This window comes from Schistocerca nitens, chromosome 1 (assembly GCF_023898315.1).
Source record: "Schistocerca nitens isolate TAMUIC-IGC-003100 chromosome 1, iqSchNite1.1, whole genome shotgun sequence".
In the NCBI taxonomy this organism is placed as follows: Eukaryota; Metazoa; Arthropoda; class Insecta; order Orthoptera; family Acrididae; genus Schistocerca; species Schistocerca nitens.
Genome location: NC_064614.1, coordinates 808,213,596 through 808,234,431, shown reverse-complemented (window position 1 = coordinate 808,234,431; position 20,836 = coordinate 808,213,596). Strand labels below are relative to the sequence as shown.

The following is a 20,836-nucleotide window of genomic DNA, read 5'->3' as shown; positions in this document are numbered from 1 at the left end:
AGTACCCTCCGCCACGCGCCATACGGTGGATTGCAGATTACGTATGTAAGAGAACCGCTCTTTATAAAATGAGTGATACAGTTACCGCAGTCCTTAAAGAGAATGATAAATGGGCAAGCAAGGCCAAGTCTAAGGAAGTAATATGATGGCTTTATTTTGGAAAGGGTTTTAATATATACACTAGGCTTATGTACCTCATGCTGAAGTATTTTTCACTCCGTTTTAGCTGTTGATGGTATACTGCTAACAAGACTTATGAGCGCGTAATTAACGTAATCGTTCATTCTATTGTAGTTGTCATGCGTAAGTACGTAACGATTGCGTCTGAATGAGTAAAAGCCGTTGACCAGCTAATGCGAACAGTTTTGAAAGGTTTCATGAGTTACTTCTCATGTTTATCACTTCTTCATGTACGAACTGCTCCCTGAAAATATTATTGCGAATGAAATCTGATCTAGGATCTTTCATTTATTTTTCGTTTCGTATGAAAAACTTACGTGCGTCTCTTGGTATCAAAACCAACTGCACGAATCATTGCATCAGTTTCGCCATACTCTGAAATCCGAAACAATACAGTTTTTGGAATGACACACGCTCATTGCTACACGCTAATGAAATATCGTCACAATGTTATGTTAACTGGTGTAACACTCGAAGTATATATGGACACCATATTTCTCATACTCTCTGACGTCAATCCGGTTCCTGAGAGTAAGCTGGTGAGGTTATACCACGTTAAAAGTGAAAATCGAGACAAAAACATTAAAACGAAGACTAGTCGGGAGACAAAGCAGGTAAATATAGTTATTATTAAACGAAATTTATCTTAAGCGTGATAATTGTGCTTGTCATGTTTTAGCTTCACGGCGCGTCCGTATATTACCGGTTTTGTAGTTGCGTTCAGGTTATGTTGTAAACTTTTGTTTATTTTTTAAAATCACCAGTAACTAATGTCACACATTTGTTTCTGTTTTATATTTGATTTGTAATGCGACCAAGATGATGTCAGGATAGCGTCATATACTTAAATGTATGTTCTCAACAGTACACAGCGTGCCTCCCTCCCCCAACCCACGTTCTCAACCGCACTCAACAGTACACAGTGTGCCGTCCCCCCCCCCCCCCCCCCCCTCACCGTTCTCAGTCGCATTGTTCTTTTCGTTGATAAGGTACTAATGTCACAACTTCCGTAGATATCGTGAATTCATGTGTTGTTCTGACATATGGTTTAGGAAGTATACACTTTCGCATTTGCTTAGTTTACTTTTGTCACCTTGTATTTACGGATTGACAGAAACGGAACATTGTGATATAAAATTTGAATCTGTAACTAGGAAAAGCATTACTTTGGGTCATTTTTTTTATTTGTAACAGAGCAACTGATATATTGTTTACAAGATGATGTACATAATAAGTCTGTATCATTTGGACATTACTGCGATACTGAATGTAAAGTGAACTGTCATGATCAGGAACATTGTGCCGCGGGTTTATTGAATCACTTTGAGACATTGCGAGAGATTTCTGCATCAATAGTTACGGAAGGTTATGTTACTGTCAGTGGTAAATAGTGGTAACTGGAAAGATTACCCTGCAAACTGTATAGCATCTGTTGCTTAGAATTAGGTAACCCAGTTGTTTCTCCAGTGAAACTGCACACACATTGTATAGCATATTACAGTAAAAATAGGTCTCATTAATGTTAAGTTAGTGAAATTGCCGTTCATCATAAAATTAGATTGCATGCCTCCCTTATATGTGTCTTTTTGTTGGATATTGGACATTAGCTGACTTATGAACAATAATTTCTTTTGTACGAGTGGCTTATATTTAAGGATCCAGTTTCCCTTTGCTGTAGCGCCTTTCAGAGAAGATTTCTGGCTCCAATTTTTGCGCAGTATAAGCAAAATTGAAAGCTTTTATGATTTTGCATACATCTGTGCTAGTGAATTCTATGAATTACTCTTTGGTACATGGTAGAATAATGTTATAAATACATGAATTATTTAAACATGTTAAGCCACTGTTTCACATATTTCACAAGTTATGTTGTAATGAGCTACAGTGTGAAATGTATAGTGGGACTGCACTGGGCCTCCTCTAAGAATTTAGTCAGCGTTCTTTAATAACTTGAAGATGAACCTGTGTAATGAGGCTAGAATTCTGTATTTGAAAGTAGTAACTCTGTGAATAGAATTGCAGTGTAGTGTACATTATAACTTTATTATACTACAGTGTATTGTATGGCAATTTAAGAGAATTATGGAAGTTATTCTGTTAATACCATGATCTGATAACTGTGGATAGAAGTTTTCAGATGTTTTAAACACAAAATAGGTTTCATTTTTTTAAAATACATTTTGGTTTACTGAGAGACTTCTGTTTTGTTTGAAAAGATAAGTTGTGATTTTGTTCTGAACAGTATGACCTGGGACACTCTTGTTATCTACAATCCTCCACTACTGTTTAGTTGATGGTTCCCAGGCATATCATTTTATTACCTCTCATTATATTTCCAAGACAAATACTCTGTGCAGTCTAAAATGTGTGGGCATGTGGAGAACAATTATAATGAAACAGATTATACACATATGATGATGTATTGCAAGGGACTGCATGCTTCCTTTCCACTCAGATAATTTTATGTACTATCTTTGGGGATTAACTAAGCTTCAATAAGACTTCGACAGTTCACAGCTAGAATGCCATCTTCCAACCTAATCCAGCCCTCGGGCTATGTTACAGATAATTCTGTCATCACGACATACATTCTAAAAAATAATTTAGATGCAAAAGAAATATTTTCCGCATTCTGTTCTCTTTCTGGTTAGGCACGTATGTCGTTACATGCCACATTGTCATTACATTACGGGATGAAGCTGGCATGCTGTATTGGTAGAGTCATTTGATCTGTCTGGTAGTGTCCCATATAGAACAAACATTCCATTTATTACATGCGCAGCACATTGAAGAACTGGACATTACACATATAAGCTAGGGTCTCTGTGTTTGTATCATATAACTAGACAACAGCTTGGATTCTGTTCTACTGAGTGTTTTAAAAATGCCATTTCCTGTTGTCACTTTAAGGTGCTAGAGATAAGTGTGGTACTCTAGCATAATTGCAGTAATTAGTAACAAATGAAAATAAAATATTTTTGTGACAGAAAATAACACAGCTGGATAATGATTATGGATTAAAAGTTGTCAACTTGCTATTTAATTCATGTAGGATTTATGGTTTGTGATTTAGTTTGCTATGTCTATAGGACTGCACGTAAAAGCTAACCAACTGACTGTATAACTGTGACTCTGCACGCATGTGTACTGTTTTGAACCTTTTTTTGTTTGGTTGTTACTGATCCCTACACACACATACACAAAATTCCATCATGAATTTTCAACTTTTCAGGAAGAAAAAATGTTTATAAATCAGTTGACTTGCTCCATGTAAGAGTGAGATATAATGAAAAGATTCATCGAGCATTCAGAGTATAACCAAATAACCAAATCTTGGGGAGAAACAAATCAGTAAGTTGGCACTTATTCAGTAATGTCATTTGAAATAATGTTCTGAGGTAACTCTTCTTCAAGAAAGAACATATGTAAGAGTAACCTTTGGTACTCACCCATGATCATCTTGTAGACATCTGTTTTAAGAAGTTGGGCACTGGGCGTTTTGACGACTGCTTCACATTGTATTCATTCCCTCAGGAAGTTTGGTGTAAATAATCCACTATGGGTCAGGAGTAACAGTGGCGTAAATTATCACAATACAGAAGGAAAATGATGTTCAGTTCGTTACTCCACATTAAGGTTGTCTTTGGTGTTAAAAGTAGGGCTCAGCTGAAATTTTTGATCCCTTACCTAGTGATGCAAAATGCCCGACAGACTGCGAAATCAAATTTGAAAACAAACTGTAACAGCCTCTCCTTGTATTCCATAGAATAATTTCTATTATTGTAATGTGTAAAAGGTGGTGAATAGTTATTACTATCTAAAATCTGCATATTTAAAAAAAGTGTTCAGTATGTAGCCACAGTTACAAATTAATTTGTAATATGAATGTCAAATGACTCTGTCCATATCATTGTACTTTATTGTGCAAAATGATTCATGGAACGTGAAACTAACCAACCAACTAAAGTGGAATAGTTTTTGAACTGGAAATGAATCGTCTTGACTCCTCGGATAAATATACGTCCACATAAATAATTTATAAAAATAGCAATGATTTAATAGAAACTGCATTATGGGTCGTCAGTAAGGCAGTGTGTTCAGCTGAAATGAAACGAAAACATAAATGTGGGCATTGCAACCATTAGTTTGATGATGTACCTGATGCATTTGGAAAGAATTAACCGTGTAGGGTGTTTGTTGCCTCAACAGCAGAATTCAATGGGATTAAACAATCTCCTATACACTTGAGTGCTCCCACTCAGTTTGTGTACCATGTAGTGTCATTGACAGGACTTTATACACTTACCTTCCTTGTAATTTTGTGCAAGTGGGTAGATAAGTATACATGGGGCAGAGTTATGGTAAGAATAAAAAATGGATTTGCCTGAACAAAGGTTAGCAAAGTTTGCAGTATTATGCATGCACCTTTCGATGAATTAGCACCTTAGCATGTTTCATTATCTGTGTATCCAGTATCCAAACTACAATGCTCTATTCCTATTCGTGTGCCCCCCCCCCCCCCCCCTTACACACACACACACACACACACACACACACACACTCTCTCTCTCTCTCTCTCTCTCTCTCTCTCTCTCTCTCTCTCTCTCTCTCTCTCTGTAAGGCACTGAGATTGAATCTGACTTACAAAGTCTGTTCATATACAGCACGTAATATATATTAGAATGTTATCACAGCTCTTCATTGCAGCTGAAAATAACCATTGTTAAGACAGAAGTGGTCACAAAGGACAAAGGTGCTTTAGTTAATGCATACCATTTCTCAGTTATCAGATCTCTGTGAACTGTCGAAGTCTTATTGAAGCTTAGTTAATCCCCAAAGATAGTACATAAAATTATCTGAGTGGAAATTTAATGAAGATGATTTGTAGTTACACAGTTGCCTCATTGCTTTTGTTCTTCTCATTGTGATTATTTTGTGAGGTGTGTGTGGGAGGAAGTAACATGTGACCTGACTTCTTGAAACCTGCACTTTGGAACTTAAATAGTAAACTTCTCCGTGATGCACAAAATCTCTCTTATAGCATCTGGTATTGTTTAATGAGCATCTGAAAAATACTTGCATGCTTTCTTAACACAACCATGACAAAATATGTTGCTGCTGTTTGAGTCTACTTGGTAAGGGGACCAGACCGGTGAGCAACACTCAAGAATCAATCAGAAGTTTTTCTTGTAAGCCACTTTCTTTGTGGATGAATTACTTTCCTTAGTTTTTCCAGTGAGTCTGGCCTTTGCGCGGCTTCTCATACAACGAGCCTTTGTGACCATTCTACTTAAGATTACTCTGGTATTTCACAGTTATTACTGAACAGTATTATCAGGAATAATGCAGTCACAGTTACGGATGCACCTGTTTATGTGTGATTTATGGTTAACTACCAGTCCCAGCACAAATTATCAGCCCCTGTAGTTCTTCCTGCATTTCACTAGACTTGTTCTGGCATTCTTATAGAGAAAAGAATCATCAGTGAACAGCCTCATTTGGATTCTGGCATCAACCATCAGATCATTTATATATATTGCCAACAGTAACAGCCATATAGCTCTCCCTTTACATACCCCCAAGCTACTTCTACATCTGTCAAGTCGTTCCATTAGAAATGATGGATACTGTCTTCTAGGAAGTCCTGAATCAAGTCACAAACCTAATCTGAGTGTCTCATATTTAGTTAACTTAATAACAGTGCAGAACATTATCCAATGGTTTCTGAAAATCAAGGAACACAGAATGAAACTGTACACCATTGTCTACAGTAATCTTGAGCTTGTGGGGAAAAAAGAGTGAGTTTCACAAGGTCTCCGCAGGACTCATGTTGATATTTATTGAAGAGGTGTTTGGTTTCTGAAATAGTTGTTATACTTGTGCATAAAACATGCTCTATAATTCTAACAACAGATTGACGTCAGTGAAATAGGCCTGTAATTCATGCATCTGCCCAATAACCGTTCTTGAAAACTGGAATAAAAACCACTTTTGTCTTTCATTTGCTACCATTCATCAGCCCTGCAACTTGTGATAAACTGCTGCTAGAAGGCTTCTAGGGATAAGGCGTCTGAATCTGATGAGACATCTTTACAAGTCTATATGGATTATGCAAAAAAGCGTATAGTCAGTTGTCATTTCCATTGTTGGTTATCATACTGTATGCCATTCCAGGATTTGTGTGATAATTGAATCAAGCTTCCAGAATGAAAAAGCTTTGGGAGACAACATTTTATGTTTCTATATTTTGTTTATCACCTTCCACTTCAGATCATGTATGATCACAGAGTGAGTGAAGAGGTGATTTTGATCTGTTTACTAACTTTACGTAATACCGAAACTTGGATTTTTAGGCAGATCGGTTGAGAAAATTTTATTTTGGAATTTGTCAGATGGTTCCCTCATAGCTCTCGTTATGCTCATTTTATCTTCATTCATATTCCCTTTATAAGTAAGAGCTTTAATTTACTTTTATCTGTGATTAAACTTTTTTTGTAACAATTTTATAATGCAGTTACGGAACATAATAATTTTACAACACAGTTATGGAACCAGGACGCGTCATTCCCATCCCCTATAACCCAGCTTGGCTCATGCATGTGTAAGGTGTATTCTACAGTGCTTTCGATTTTTATTAATTTTTGTACAGCATCTTTGTACCCAGAACTGAATGTTTGATGTTGACTGTGCGATACTCATCAGTCTGTTTTCTGTTCCTCTTACCAAGCAATATTGTTTTCCTAACTTCCTTAACATTCCACTTAACATTGTGTTCATTGATGCGACAGCAGTTGCTGATGGCTTCCTCTTTGTTAACTGTTCAAAAAGTCTAGGTCTATTAGTTACTGGGAGGCCTCAAGATGTTGGCACTAGAAGTCAAATGTGTAACTAACAGCACAAAGTATTAAAGAATATTTCACACAAATTCCTGTCTTTGGCACCTGTTTTAATTACACAACTCTTTTATTCTGTATCAGCCATATTGGAGTGCCCCCTTACTACAGTAGTGTGATAAGGGGACACTCCACGGTATTGGCTGGGTCACAGGTGGCGGATAGTGACTGTTCCATCAGATACGGTGGACATCTGCGAATACAGAATAAGCAGTCCTGGACCAAGGCAAAACAAAACCAAGTCCACTGTGTGTCCATCTTATAGAAAGTGGCAAAGTGGTCAGCATCTGTTCACCAGTGCTGCGGCAGAAATTTGTATTCTGGGACTAACCCTTCCAGTCTTTTAACACTCTTGAGTTCACTCAGTGAGTCTACTCAACCCCACCTAATTCCAAATACAATCATCATGGAGCATTTCGATAGTCACAGTATTACCCCAGATGGTCAATCAAGCACCAGTATTACTGGTGCAACTGGTCTTTCAGATTCTGGGGTGGCCAGGTGAAAATGCAGAGTGATTCAGCAGAGGAAGTTGGACTCCTCTGGCCAACTTAAAACCAAAACAAATACATTTTTTGCAACACTTAACATAGGAACACTTTTGCAACCAAGTAAACTTCATAAATTTGGAGATACATAAAAAGATCAGAAAATTCAAATTGTGTCACTTCAAGAAATATGAATTGAATGATGGACAATAACACCATGGGTTTTGGCAATTACTGCCTTTTTAAAAGTAAAACTGATAAAAGAATATTTAATAATACACCACATCTTGGAGTTGCTTTTGCAGCCTCCCAAAAATATTTTAAATTCAATAACGGAGGTAAAACCCATTAATAATAGACTAATGACAATTTCTCTTAAATATGCAAATAAAGCATACACTTTAACTAATGCTCTATGCCAGTCAATGAGGATAACTATAATAAACCGGAAGTAGTTAATGAACCTTGGGAAACATTAAAAAGCATCATCTTGAAAATTCCCTGAAACCATGTTGTTGTTGTTGTGGTCTTCAGTCCTGAGACTGGTTTGATGTAGCTCTCCATGCTACTCTATCCTGTGCAAGCTTCATCATCTCCCAGTACCTACTGCAACCTACATCCTTCTGAATCTGCTTAGTGTATTCATCTCTTGGTTTCCCTCTACGATTTTTACCCTCCACGCTGCCCTCCAATACTAATTGGTGATCCCTTGATGCCTCAGAACATGTCCTACCAACCGATCCCTTCTTCTGGTCAAGTTGTGCCACAAACTTTTCTTCTCCCCAATCCTATTCAATACTTCCTCATTAGTTATGTGATCTACCCATCTAATCTTCAGCATTCTTCTGTAGCACCCCATTTCGAAAGCTTCTATTCTCTTCTTGTCCAAACTATTTATCGTCCATGTTTCACTTCCATACATGGCTACACTCCATACAAATACTTTCAGAAATGACTTCCTGTCACTTAAATCTATACTCGATGTTAACAAATTTCTCTTCTTCAGAAACGCTTTCCTTGCCATTGCCAGTCTACATTTTATATCCTCTCTACTTCGACCATCATCAGTTATTTTGCTCCCCAAATAGCAAAACTCCTTTACTACTTTAAGTGTCTCATTTCCTAATCTAATTCCCTCAGCATCACCTGACTTAATTCGACTACATTCCATTATCCTCGTTTTGCTTTTGTTGATGTTCATCTTATATCCTCCTTTCAAGACACTGTCCATTCCATTCAACTGCTCTTCCAAGTCCTTTGCTGTCTCTGACAGAATTACAATGTCATCGGCGAACTCAAAGTTTTTATTTCTTCTCCATGGATTTTAATACCTACTCCGAATTTTTCTTTTGTTTCCTTTACTGCTTGCTCAATATACAGATTGAATAACATCAGGGAGAGGCTACAACCCTGTCTTACTCCCTTCCCAACCACTGCTTCCCTTTCATGTCCCTCGACTCTTATAACTGCCATCTGGTTTCTGTACAAATTGTAAATAACCTTTCGCTCCCTGTATTTTACCCCTGCCACCTTTAGAATTTGAAAGAGACTATTCCAGTCAACATTGTCAAAAGCTTTCTCTAAGTCTACAAATGCTAGAAACGTAGGTTTGCCTTTCCTTAATCTTTCTTCTAAGATAAGTCGTAAGGTCAGTATTGCCTCACGTGTTCCAGTATTTCTACGGAATCCGAACTGATCTTCCCCAAGGTCGGCTTCTACTAGTTTTTCCATTCATCTGTAAAGAATTCGTGTTAGTATTTTGCAGCTGTGGCTTATTAAACTGATTGTTCGGTAATTTTCACATCTGTCAACACCTGCTTTCTTTGGGATTGGAATTATTATATTCTTCTTGAAGTCTGAGGGTATTTCGCCTGTCTCATACATCTTGCTCACCAGATGGTAGAGTTTTGTCATGACTGGCTCTCCCAAGGCCGTCAGTAGTTACAATGGAATGTTGTCTACTCCGGGGGCCTTGTTTCGACTCAGGTCTTGCAGTACTCTGTCGAACTCTTCACACAGTATCGTATCTCCCATTTCATCTTCATCTACATCCTCTTCCATTTCCATAATATTGTCCTCAAGTACATCACCCTTGTATAGACCCTCTATATACTCCTTCCACCTTTCTGCTTACCCTTCTTTGCTTAGAACTTGGTTTCCATCTGAGCTCTTGATGTTCATATAAGTGGTTCTCTTATCTCCAAAGGTCTCTTTAATTTTCCTGTAGGCAGTATCTATCTTACCCCTAGTGAGATAAGCCTCTACATCCGTACATTTGTCCTCTAGCCATCCCTGCTTAGCCATTTTGCACTTCCTGTCGATCTCATTTTTGAGACGTTTGTATTCCTTTTTGCCTGCTTCCAATACTGCATTTTTATATTTTCTCCTTTCATCAATTAAATTCAATATTACTTCTGTTACCCAAGGAGTTCTACTAGCCCTCATCTTTTTACCTACTTGATCCTCTGCTGCCTTCACTACTTCATCCTTCAGAGCCACACATTCTACTTCTACTGTACTTCTTTCCCCAATTCCTGTCAATTGTTCCCTTATGCTCTCCCTGAAACTCTGTACAACCTCTGGTTCTTTCAGTTTATCCAGGTGTCATCTCCTTAAATTCCCACCTTTTTACAGTTTCTTCAGTTTTAATCTACAGGTCATAACCAATAGATTGTGGTCAGAGTCCACATCTGCCCCTGGAAATGTCTTACAATTTAAAACCTGGTTCCTAAATCTCTGTCTTACCATTATATAATCTATCTGATACCTTTTATTATCTCCAGGGTTCTTCCATGTATACAACCCTCAAACCATGTTATGTGCAGAAAATCCTCCCACTGTTTTCTTTTATTTTTTATCTCTTTACCTAATTGAGAATTACAATCACCCTTTAAAATTTTAACACCTCAGACCATGTTAAAAATTTAAAGCGTGATTGTAATGTCAATTAGGTAAAGAGATAAAAAGTAAAAGAAAACAGTGGGAGGATTTCCTGCACATAAATGGACAAACCAAAATGGTCAAAGACTTTTAATTTTAAAATCATGTCAACAAATATTAAAAAGCACCATTCTAAACAAGAAACTTGGCATCCACCCGGTACATTTATTGGGGAATTTCAAATCGATCATGTATCGATTTCATACCCTAACTAAAAAGAAATTTTAAATGTCCAAGTTAGGAAAGGGGGCTGATATTGAGTCTGACCATTATTGAGTGCAAATAAAAGTAAAACTCCAACCTCTAAAACTCTTCAGAACAAAAAATTTTCTCCCAAAAAGTGACACTGCTAAAATAACCCCTGCACTACTAAGTGAACATGATAAAAACCAATCCAACAGTTGGCAAAGCCCAAAAGAAAAGTTCATCAAAACAGCGGAAAATTTAATTCTGGTTTGAAAGAAACAAAAACATCCTTGGTGGAATCTGGATTGTGAAACAGCAGTTAAGTCTTCGAATTGTAACAAAACCAGCCGGCCAGCGTGGCCGTGCGGTTCTAGGCGCTACAGTCTGGAACCGAGCAACCGCTATGGTCGCAGGTTCGAATTCTGCCTCGGGCATGGATGTGTGTGATGTCCTTAGGTTGGTTAGGTTTAATTAGTTTTAAGTTCTAGGCGACTGATGACCTCAGAAGTTAAGTCGCATAGTGCTCAGAGCCATTTGAACCATTTTTGTAACAAAACCAAAAATGCATACAACACTTCCCTAACTGTAAGAAAAGAAACATCTAAATTAATCCGGCAGACCAGAAGATACTATGAAAATGCCCAACCTTTAGAAATAAAAACACAATGAGCAGCATATGGTGCTGACAATCTACAGATCTCGAAAGATCAGACATTTGACAAATGTTGTTTAACACCCACATTAGAAGATGTTTTGAAACAAGATAATGGTTATGAAAAACCTGAAGTAAACCACTGATATTCATTTGGAAGATGAATGTTTTCAAAGAGAAATTGTGTGTGTTTAGTGCCCATAACAAATTGCAATCAAGCATATGATATTTGGAATCTATATGTCTTATGGATTGCCACACCTATTTCTAATCAACACTTGGCTCTGTGTGTTCCTGACCAACACCTGCTCACAGAACAGGTGAACATCAGATCCTCTGCAATGGCAGAAAATCTCCTTGCCCTCAAGGAGATCCATGAATCTGCCCTTCTCAGCATTGTGCAGCAAATTCATGTGTGACTCCATTCTCAGTGAGGTGGGCAGCAAAGTTGAACTTCTCTGCTGCATCCTTCCTATCTGTAGCCACATGCTCACCTGATCGGATCTCCATTTTGCAATACATCTGTCCAACAGTCACTGCACAATGGGATCTTATGTATTCCAATGTAAATAAGCCAGATACAGTTATTATATACTCAGCATTTTAAAAAGCAATATGTGTGTTCCTACTTTACCAACAACAAAATGCTTCAACCATGCCATTATTGCCCTCTACCATGATTCTATGGAAATTTTCAGTGTAATGTCTTTAGAGGTGTCATTACAGTTATTAGTAGTTTATTTATTGTGACTGTTACTGGTATCTAGCATTTAAACTCTTTGGATCATTCACGTTAAACATAGACAAAGGTTTCAGCACTGCGGATATCTATCATTTAGCCATGAGGTAGCAGCATAACTGAACTGGTAATGCGATGTAACTGCAAAAAATGGTGTCTTTTCATAGGTGACTGTACTAGTTTAATAACCATTTGTATCTGCAGAAATGTGTAAAATAAGTAAAACTTATCTGATTTATAGAGAAACTTTGAGCAGCAGTCACTTTTTAGAATTCTTTGCAGTAAAACTGTCATCGGTTTTTGAGGGTGTAAGAGTATAATATACTCCAATCTTTGGATGACATTAAAAATTGTATACATTGTTTACATGTTACAAATACAGTGCTTCATCACGTGCATATTTCAACCTTTTATGGTGGAAATCTATGAATGTAGCTCTGTGTATGTTGTTTGTTACACATTATGTGAAAGGACAGTGTGAAAGAAGGGAAATTCTGATTATTAGTTGGTACTTTCTCTCTCCGCTGTAAAAGTAGCTCATTGTTTGGGATGTAAGAAATCTACAGGGTGTTTCAAAAATGACCGGTATATTTGAAACGGCAATAAAAACTAAACGAGCAGCGATAGAAATACACCGTTTGTTGCAATATGCTTGGGACAACAGTACATTTTCAGGCGGACAAATTTTCGAAATTACAGTAGTTACAATTTTCAACAACAGATGGCGCTGCGGTCTGGGAAACTCTATAGTACGATATTTTCCACATATCCACCATGCGTAGCAATAATATGGCGTAGTCTCTGAATGAAATTACCCGAAACCTTTGACAACGTGTCTGGCGGAATGGCTTCACATGCAGATGAGATGTACTGCTTCAGCTGTTCAATTGTTTCTGGATTCTGGCGGTACACCTGGTCTTTCAAGTGTCCCCACAGAAAGAAGTCACAGGGGTTCATATCTGGCGAATAGGGAGGCCAATCCACGCCGCCTCCTGTATGTTTCGGATAGCCCAAAGCAATCACACGATCATCGAAATATTCATTCAGGAAATTAAAGACGTCGGCCGTGCGATGTGGCCGGGCACCATCTTGCATAAACCACGAGGTGGTCGCAGTGTCGTCTAAGGCAGTTTGTACCGCCACAAATTCACGAAGAATGTCCAGATAGCGTGATGCAGTAATCGTTTCGGATCTGAAAAATGGGCCATTGATTCCTTTGGAAGAAATGGCGGCCCAGACCAGTACTTTTTGAGGATGCAGGGACGATGGGTCTGCAACATGGGGCTTTCCGGTTCCCCATATGCGCCAGTTCTGTTTTTGACGAAGCCGTCCAGGTAAAAATAAGCTTCGTCAGTAAACCAAATGCTGCCCACATGCATATCGCCGTCATCAATCCTGTGCACTATATCGTTAGCGAATGTCTCTCGTGCAGCAACGGTAGCGGCGCTGAGGGGTTGCCGCGTGTGAATTTTGTATGGATAGAGGTGTAAATTCTGGCGCATGAGACGATACGTGGACGTTGGCGTCATTTGGACCGCAGCTGCAACACGGCGAACGGAAACCCGAGGCCGCTGTTGGATCACCTGCTGCACTAGCTGCGCGTTGCCCTCTGTGGTTGCCGTACGCGGTCGCCCTACCTTTCCAGCACGTTCATCCGTCACGTTCCCAGTCCGTTGAAATTTTTCAAACAGATCCTTTATTGTATCACTTTTCGGTCCTTTGGTTACATTAAACCTCCGTTGAAAACTTCGTCTTGTTGCAACAACACTGTGTTCTAGGCGGTGGAATTCCAACACCAGAAAAATCCTCTGTTCTAAGGAATAAACCATGTTGTCTACAGCACACTTGCAAGTTGTGAACAGCACACGCTTACAGCAGAAAGACGACGTACAGAATGGCGCACCCACAGACTGCGTTGTCTTCTATATCTTTCACATCACTTGCAGCGCCATCTGTTGTTGAAAATTGTAACTACTGTAATTTCGAAAGTTTGTCCGCCTGAAAATGTACTGTTGTCCCAAGCATATTGCAACAAACGGTGTATTTCTATCGCTGCTCATTTAGTTTTTATTGCCGTTTCAAATATACCGGTCATTTTTGAAACACCCTGTATATTAAAAATGGGACTCATATTAATGAAGTACCTTTTGATCTTTGCAGTCGATGCACACACAAAATACGGTGCTTCCCCCCTCCCTCTTTTCAGGCAGTCTCTACCTGTAGGCACTGCTTCACTACCATGTGTCATAGATGCATTGAGCACTTATCTCTTATATAAACAACAAAATCGCTAATGCAATAAAATATTACAGCACACTCACTTTTAACTAAGACACTTTTTTTGTTTTTCTTTTGAAATTGCTGTTGTATGTGTATTTTGTCAGTTGCTGTTTGTCAATGAAACAGAACTACGGAAACAGTATTAGTTATATTGTAGGTGCTTTGTTATAAAACATTCTGCCATTGTAGTTAGCTCTCTTAGATGTCCTTTGAAATCCCTCGTGGCAATGCTGGAAGTACACTAATGCACAGCTAGTGGTGTTGAAGGCGTCATTCATCTAAGAACTGTACATTGCCACACGTCGTGCCAAACGTGGAAACCTATACCAAGAGTGGGACAAGATAGGCTTCCACCAGGGGCGCAAAAACTGATCAAAACAAAAACATGAAAGAAAGATGTATGTAGAATTAACTGGGAGAAGTATCTTTGTTCTCCCACACCTTTTGTTCCTATCTTTTGCCCAAGAGACAAAGCCTTTCCCTCAGACCTTGACTATAAATGTGTGCTGTTGTCACAATGTTAGTTGCACTGTGTCATTTTATCCAAATAGCATAATTAAGAAGTGATTACTACCAAATGCCTAATAGTTCCATTGTGTGGCAAAGTGCACTTGATTCACATAGCTGCCTGTCACAGCTCTCTCATCTTCAGCCATGGAGTTTGATGAAACGAGTCTGCATTTCACTTCAATTTATTTCATTGATACATTAACACGACGCTATCCTATCACATCCAAAGAGATGACAGTTTTCAAGTCCTTGCTGCTATTGGGCTATAATATCGTAGGGTCTCAGTGGTTGGCAAGTGGGTGCTGAAACTGTTATGCTTATTTGACCAAAGGCTTCAAATTTTTAACAATCTTTCCTGATGCTGGAATGAGGTGCGACGGCAGATGGAACCAGCAAAAACAGTGGACAGGATGTGTAATTTACTAGCCTCTCCAGCCAGTAACATTTGTGTTTGTCTGCTGCTTAAATAAAAAAAGAATTAAAGAATAAGCTTTCTGTGGGTTATTAATAATGTTAAGGAGTTGTTACTCATTTGGTATATAGACAGCTATGCTCTGCCCTTTTAAGTTTAGCCCACGTGCAGTCAAATGTATGCTCCTCCATTGGTCATCAGTTGCATTGCTTAAGCATCTGGTGTTGTAAGACCATTGTAAGAAGACCTAACTGATGTTTTAGGTATTTTGTTGGTACTGTAGTGGAAATGAAACTCTGGCACATGGTAAAGCAGTGATTAGCACAGAAACTTAAGATTGAAAATCTTAAGTTTCTGTGCTAATCACTGTGATAAATATTTAACACTTGTAGTTATGTGTCTTATCTCAATGGGCAGTTACTGTTGCTGTGCCTGCCTATCATGCCCATGTGGCTTTGTCATTTGTATCCATTTGTTTGTGCACAGTAAAAATTGTAGAAAGTTTGTTTCATTGGGGAAGGGGCAGCTTCTGCAGTTCTGCCAGCAGTGTAGGATCACCTTGGTATGGCTTTGCAAACATATCATAACAATTCTTTTGAACATAAATATAAAAGTTTTATTGGAAGGACAGTGCCTCACAAAGAATATCGTAAGTGTTGTCATAGCAGTTATAGCATAATGTCCACAATTATGAGCTTTGGCCAGTTCTCCTTATTCATGAACAAATTTGCAACTCTTCCAGTGACGCAAAAAAAAAAAAAAAAAAAAAAAAAAAAAAAAAAAAAAAAAAAAAAAAAAACTCTGTAGCAGTTGAACCACTTGCATGTTAGAAGAGACACACACACACACACACACTGATTCATATTTTTTAAAGGGGTAGTTGTGAGTATCAACATTACTGTTGGTTTTAACCTTACAAATTACATAATTAATTATGTTGAAAATAAGAACAGTGCTCTAAGAATTTGTAAGGACAATCGAAATGTTGTTCAGTCATAAACTGCTAAACACATTTAAAGATTTTGGAAACAGGTTGACTAGCACATTAAAATTCCACTGGCCATTGGGAGCAGACCAAATGTGACTGTTCAAATTTTCAAAAGCTTTCTTGTGACCTCAGCATGATTACTATTGCCATTTTACTGTCTGTCCACTATGAGAAATTTTTTAACTAGACACAGGTGTCTACAGATTCATCCCTACAGCAAGCCTCTGTGATTTATCCCGATAACATCAGGTGGTTAGGCTGTAGTCCGCCATGTTTATGTCTTTCCTGATCTACAGTCACAAATATGTGTGTTTAATCTTGTTGAATGCTTTCCTGTAAAAGTTAAAGCTCTGCCTTTAGACCCAGTAGGATCTTTCTGTGCCGACTGACCACCTTGTTATCCTCTGCCAGTGGCATCATTCAGATGCTGGATGGAGAGGCATGGGATCAACATTCCACTCTCCTGGCTGTTATCAGCTTCCTAGATGTTGGAGCCACTACATATCACTCATCTGAGTCTGAATGCATCCTGTTCTGGTACTCTCACTCAGGAAGAAATCCATGGGAGTGTTGGGAAATGAACCCAGGTCCTCCGCATAGCTGTCTGTGTGTCTGATTCCTTAGCTGCTGGTGACTTATTATGGAATGGCTTTGTCAGATCATTTGAGTATGACGAAGCAACCTAAATCCACATGAAGGTTAACGTTTGTGTACTTGGTATGAAGCAGGTACTGAGGGAAACAGGGGGGGAACAATAAACATAGTCTGTTGCACCTGTGATGAGAGGATGTCTTCTCAAGTCTGTTTGGTGAGCTGTAGTATTTTTCATTGTGCAGGTGGAATGCATAAAATTTGTCCTGCCTGTTCACAGTTGTGGGTTTTTCCTTTGCGTATTCTTGAGAAATCCCAAAAGTAACTAGTTCTTACTTGTAGGATCATAGTCATCACCACTCCACCTTCTCAAGATGGGTAAGTGTTGAAGTGTGTAAGGAATATGTTCAAGAATGTTGATACTTACTGTTGCCTGTGATCAGTACCTAAACAAATCACCTTAAGTCAATGCGTACAGTCAAAATTGCAACACCTATCTGGTGAACAGCAAATAATAAAATTTGAGTTATTGTGTCCATAAAGTATAGTAGGAAGAATACATTATTAAATTTGTAGGTGCTTTGTTTGTATAGAGGATGCAAAATTTAGCACAGAGAGCTGCCACCTCTGACAGCAACAGTTGCTCTAACCTAGCTGGTCATCATGTTGAACTGATCTTGGGTGGAAGATGTAAGTATACCATTCCATGCTGCTCAGCTCAGTGGAGAATTCATCAATCATAGTGGTTAGCCGATTGGTGGGGTGCTAGTCTCTCAACAACCTGTGCGTGATCAGATGTTTTCAATTGATGAAAGATCTGAAGAAAGTATTTTCAGGGAACAGTGAACAACCTCTGTCTCAAGGTAGGTCAGGATAGCATGGGTAACATGCAGTATTGCATTACCATGTTCAAAAATTATGTCATAGACCCCTTTAAGACAGGGCACAGCCGCCGGCCTTAACATGTCAAAAGTGTAACGGCTGCTGTCCAAATTACTGGATATGTGAGTTACCGTATTGTATAGCCAAAGGTACACCAAAGCAAATGCTGATCCAGTTCGATGATGATGAATGCAGTCTGGCAACTTTCATTCTCCTCTGTGCTGTGATTGGTAGTCTTTATCCAGATAATATCAAGATTTTTTTCCACAAGATAAGAAAGTGTCCAGTCAGCTAGATAAAATAAAAAACGGAGAATGATTTTTTCACTTCTTCCTGAGAGGTGCTGTGTACAAGCTGTAATTTATCCTATTGTGACCATGTGGTACGTCACGTGCCACAAGTCTGAGTCCAGCTTTCACATGAGAAGAGGTAGTTGTGTCCTTCGTCATTGATGGAACTTAAGTCCTACAACAGTCAGAAGCTACACTGTGCTGTCCGAAAGCTGGATCCTGATTGTTGGTGGTAACTTCAATAACATGATCCATCACTGTTCAGACTATATCCTGCATATTGGTCTAGAGACTTCCGTTTCGGTTAAGAGCAGTGGCTGGGCAAATCTTAAGTCTCCCATAATTTCTGACAATAGCCTCCAACACAATCTTATCCACTAGCACTTATAAATCTGATAGAACAGCACGCAAAATTGAAATCTGTGCAGGAAATTCTGGAAGACCCTCAAAAAGTGTAATGCTCAGTTCTGGTCCATGCTGTGGTACATTACTGCTTCTACAGTGGTCCTATTGTAACACAGTCACTCTTTGTTCTTAATTGCTTTGACAATACCTGTCTGCCGAACATTAACATAATCTGCCTTATTATCCTGAATGCAACAAAAGACTGCTAGCATTACAAATGCAACACCACGAGGATGTCACGCAACAAACATCAAATTGGCATAAAATGTGCTAGAAGATTGGAGATTCAGATCAGGCTCCTTGGTGTTGCAATCCTGTAAGACAGTACTCATGTGACGGACACCTTCACACCATGTTGTTGCTCACCCACCAACGAAACAACTTTTCAGTAATCAACTGTGAGCAATGAGGCATTTTGGTATCTAAGTAAAGGACTGCCTTTCAGAGATGATGTGGTTTATTCTACATTTACACCGATTCACTGCAAATCACATTTAAGTGCCTGGCAGAGGGTTCATCCAACCACCTCCCCAATTCTCTATTATTCCTATCTTGTACAGTGCGTGGAAAGAGTGAACAGCTATATCTTTCCCTACAAGCTCTGATTTCCCTTATTTCTTTGTGGTGATGGTTTCTCCCTACATAGGTCAGAGTCAACAAAATAATTTTGCATTCGGAAAGAATGTTGGTAACTGGAATTTCGTGAGAAGATTCCGTCACAATGAAAAAAGCCTTTCTTTTAATGATGTCCACACCAAATCGTGTATCATTTCAGTGACACTCTCCCCCATATTTCGTGATAGGCCTAATACAAAACCTACTGCCCTTCTTTAATCTTTTTCAGTGTACTCTGCCAATGCTATCTGGTAAGGATCCCACACTGTGCAGCAGTGTTCTAGAAGAGGACAGACAAGCGTAGTGTAGGCAGTCTCCTTAGTAGAATTGTTACATTTTGTAAGTCTCCTGCCAGTAAAACACAGTCTTTAGTTAGCCTTCCCCACAACATTTTATATCTGTGCCTTCCAATTTAAGGTATTCGTAATTGTAATTCCTAGGTATTTATTTGAATTTACACCCTTTACATTTGACTGATTTATAATGTTACCAAATTTTAATGGATTCCTTGTAGCAATCATGTGGATACCTTACGCTTTTCATTATTTAGGAACAATTACCAATTTTCGCACCATACAGATATCTTTTCTAAATTGTTTTGCAATTTGTTTTGATGTTCTGATCACTTTATTAATCAATAAACAACAGTGTCATCTTCAAAAAACCTAAGAGGGCTACTCAGATTGTCTTCCAAATAGTTTATATAGATAAGGAACAGCAAAGGACCTATAACACTACCTTGAGAAACGCCAGAAATCACTTCCTTTGTACTTGATGACTTTCCGTCAGTTGCTATAAACTGTGACCTTTCTGACAGGAAATCACGAATCCAGACACATAACTGAGAAGATATTCCATAAGCATGAAATTTCACTACAAACTGCTTGTGTGGTACAGTGTCAAAAGCCTTCTGGAAATCCAGAAATGCGGAATCGATCTGAAATCGCTTGTCAATAGCACTCAACACTTCATGCGAATATAGAGCTAGTTGTGTTTCACAAGAAAGATATTTTATGAATCCATGTTGACTGTGTGTCAATAGACCGTTTCCTTCGGGGTAATTCATTATGTTTGAACACAACATATGTTCCAGAATCCTGCTGCATATCGACGTTAATGATATGGGCCTGTAATTTAGTGGGTTGCTCTTACTACCTTTCTTGAATATTGGTGTGACCTGTGCAACTTTCCAGTCTTTGGGTACAGATCGCTCGTTGAGTGAATGGTTGTATAAGATTATTAAGTATGGAGCTATTGCATCAGCATCCTCTAAAAGGAACGTAATTGGTATACAGTCTGGGCAGAAGACTTGCTTTTATTAAGTGATTTAAGTTGCTTCACTACTCTGAGGATATTTACTTCTATGTTATTCGGGAGGACGATGGTTCAATCCCGCGTCCGGCCATCCTGATTTAGGTTTTCCGTGATTTCCCTAGATCACTTCAGGCTAATGCCGGGATGGTTCCTTCGAAAGGGCACGGCCGATTTCCTTCCCCATCCTTCCCTAATCCGAGCTTGTGCTCCGTCTCTAATGACCTCGTTGTCGACGGGACGTTAAACACTAATCTCCTCCTCCTCCACTTCTATGTTACTCATGTTGACAGCTGTTCTTGTTTCGAATTCTGGAATATTTACTTCATCTTCTTGTATGAAGGCATTGTCTTTGATAGTATATCCTTTGCTATCGTGCGGAGAAGGCATTGATTGTGTCTTTGCTGCTGCTTTACATACACCCTGAATCTCTTTGCATTTTCTGCCTGATTTCGAGATGAAGTTTTGTTGTGG

At 38.8% G+C, this 20,836-nt stretch overlaps 1 protein-coding gene across 3 annotated transcripts in view; it reads left to right on the top strand.

Annotated features, from left to right (window-relative positions):
* Positions 1-655: 655 nt before the first annotated feature.
* Positions 656-20,836, top strand: part of LOC126262572 (obg-like ATPase 1) — a 307,783-nt gene continuing 287,602 nt past the window's right edge. For 2 of the 3 annotated variants that reach the window (XM_049959310.1, XM_049959288.1), the window contains exon 1: positions 656-794. The gene's annotated coding sequence lies outside the window, so the exon portion shown is untranslated. Of the gene's footprint in view, positions 795-3,412; positions 3,532-20,836 lie in introns of all 3 variants that reach the window. The other variant, XM_049959300.1, reaches the window with a different exon arrangement.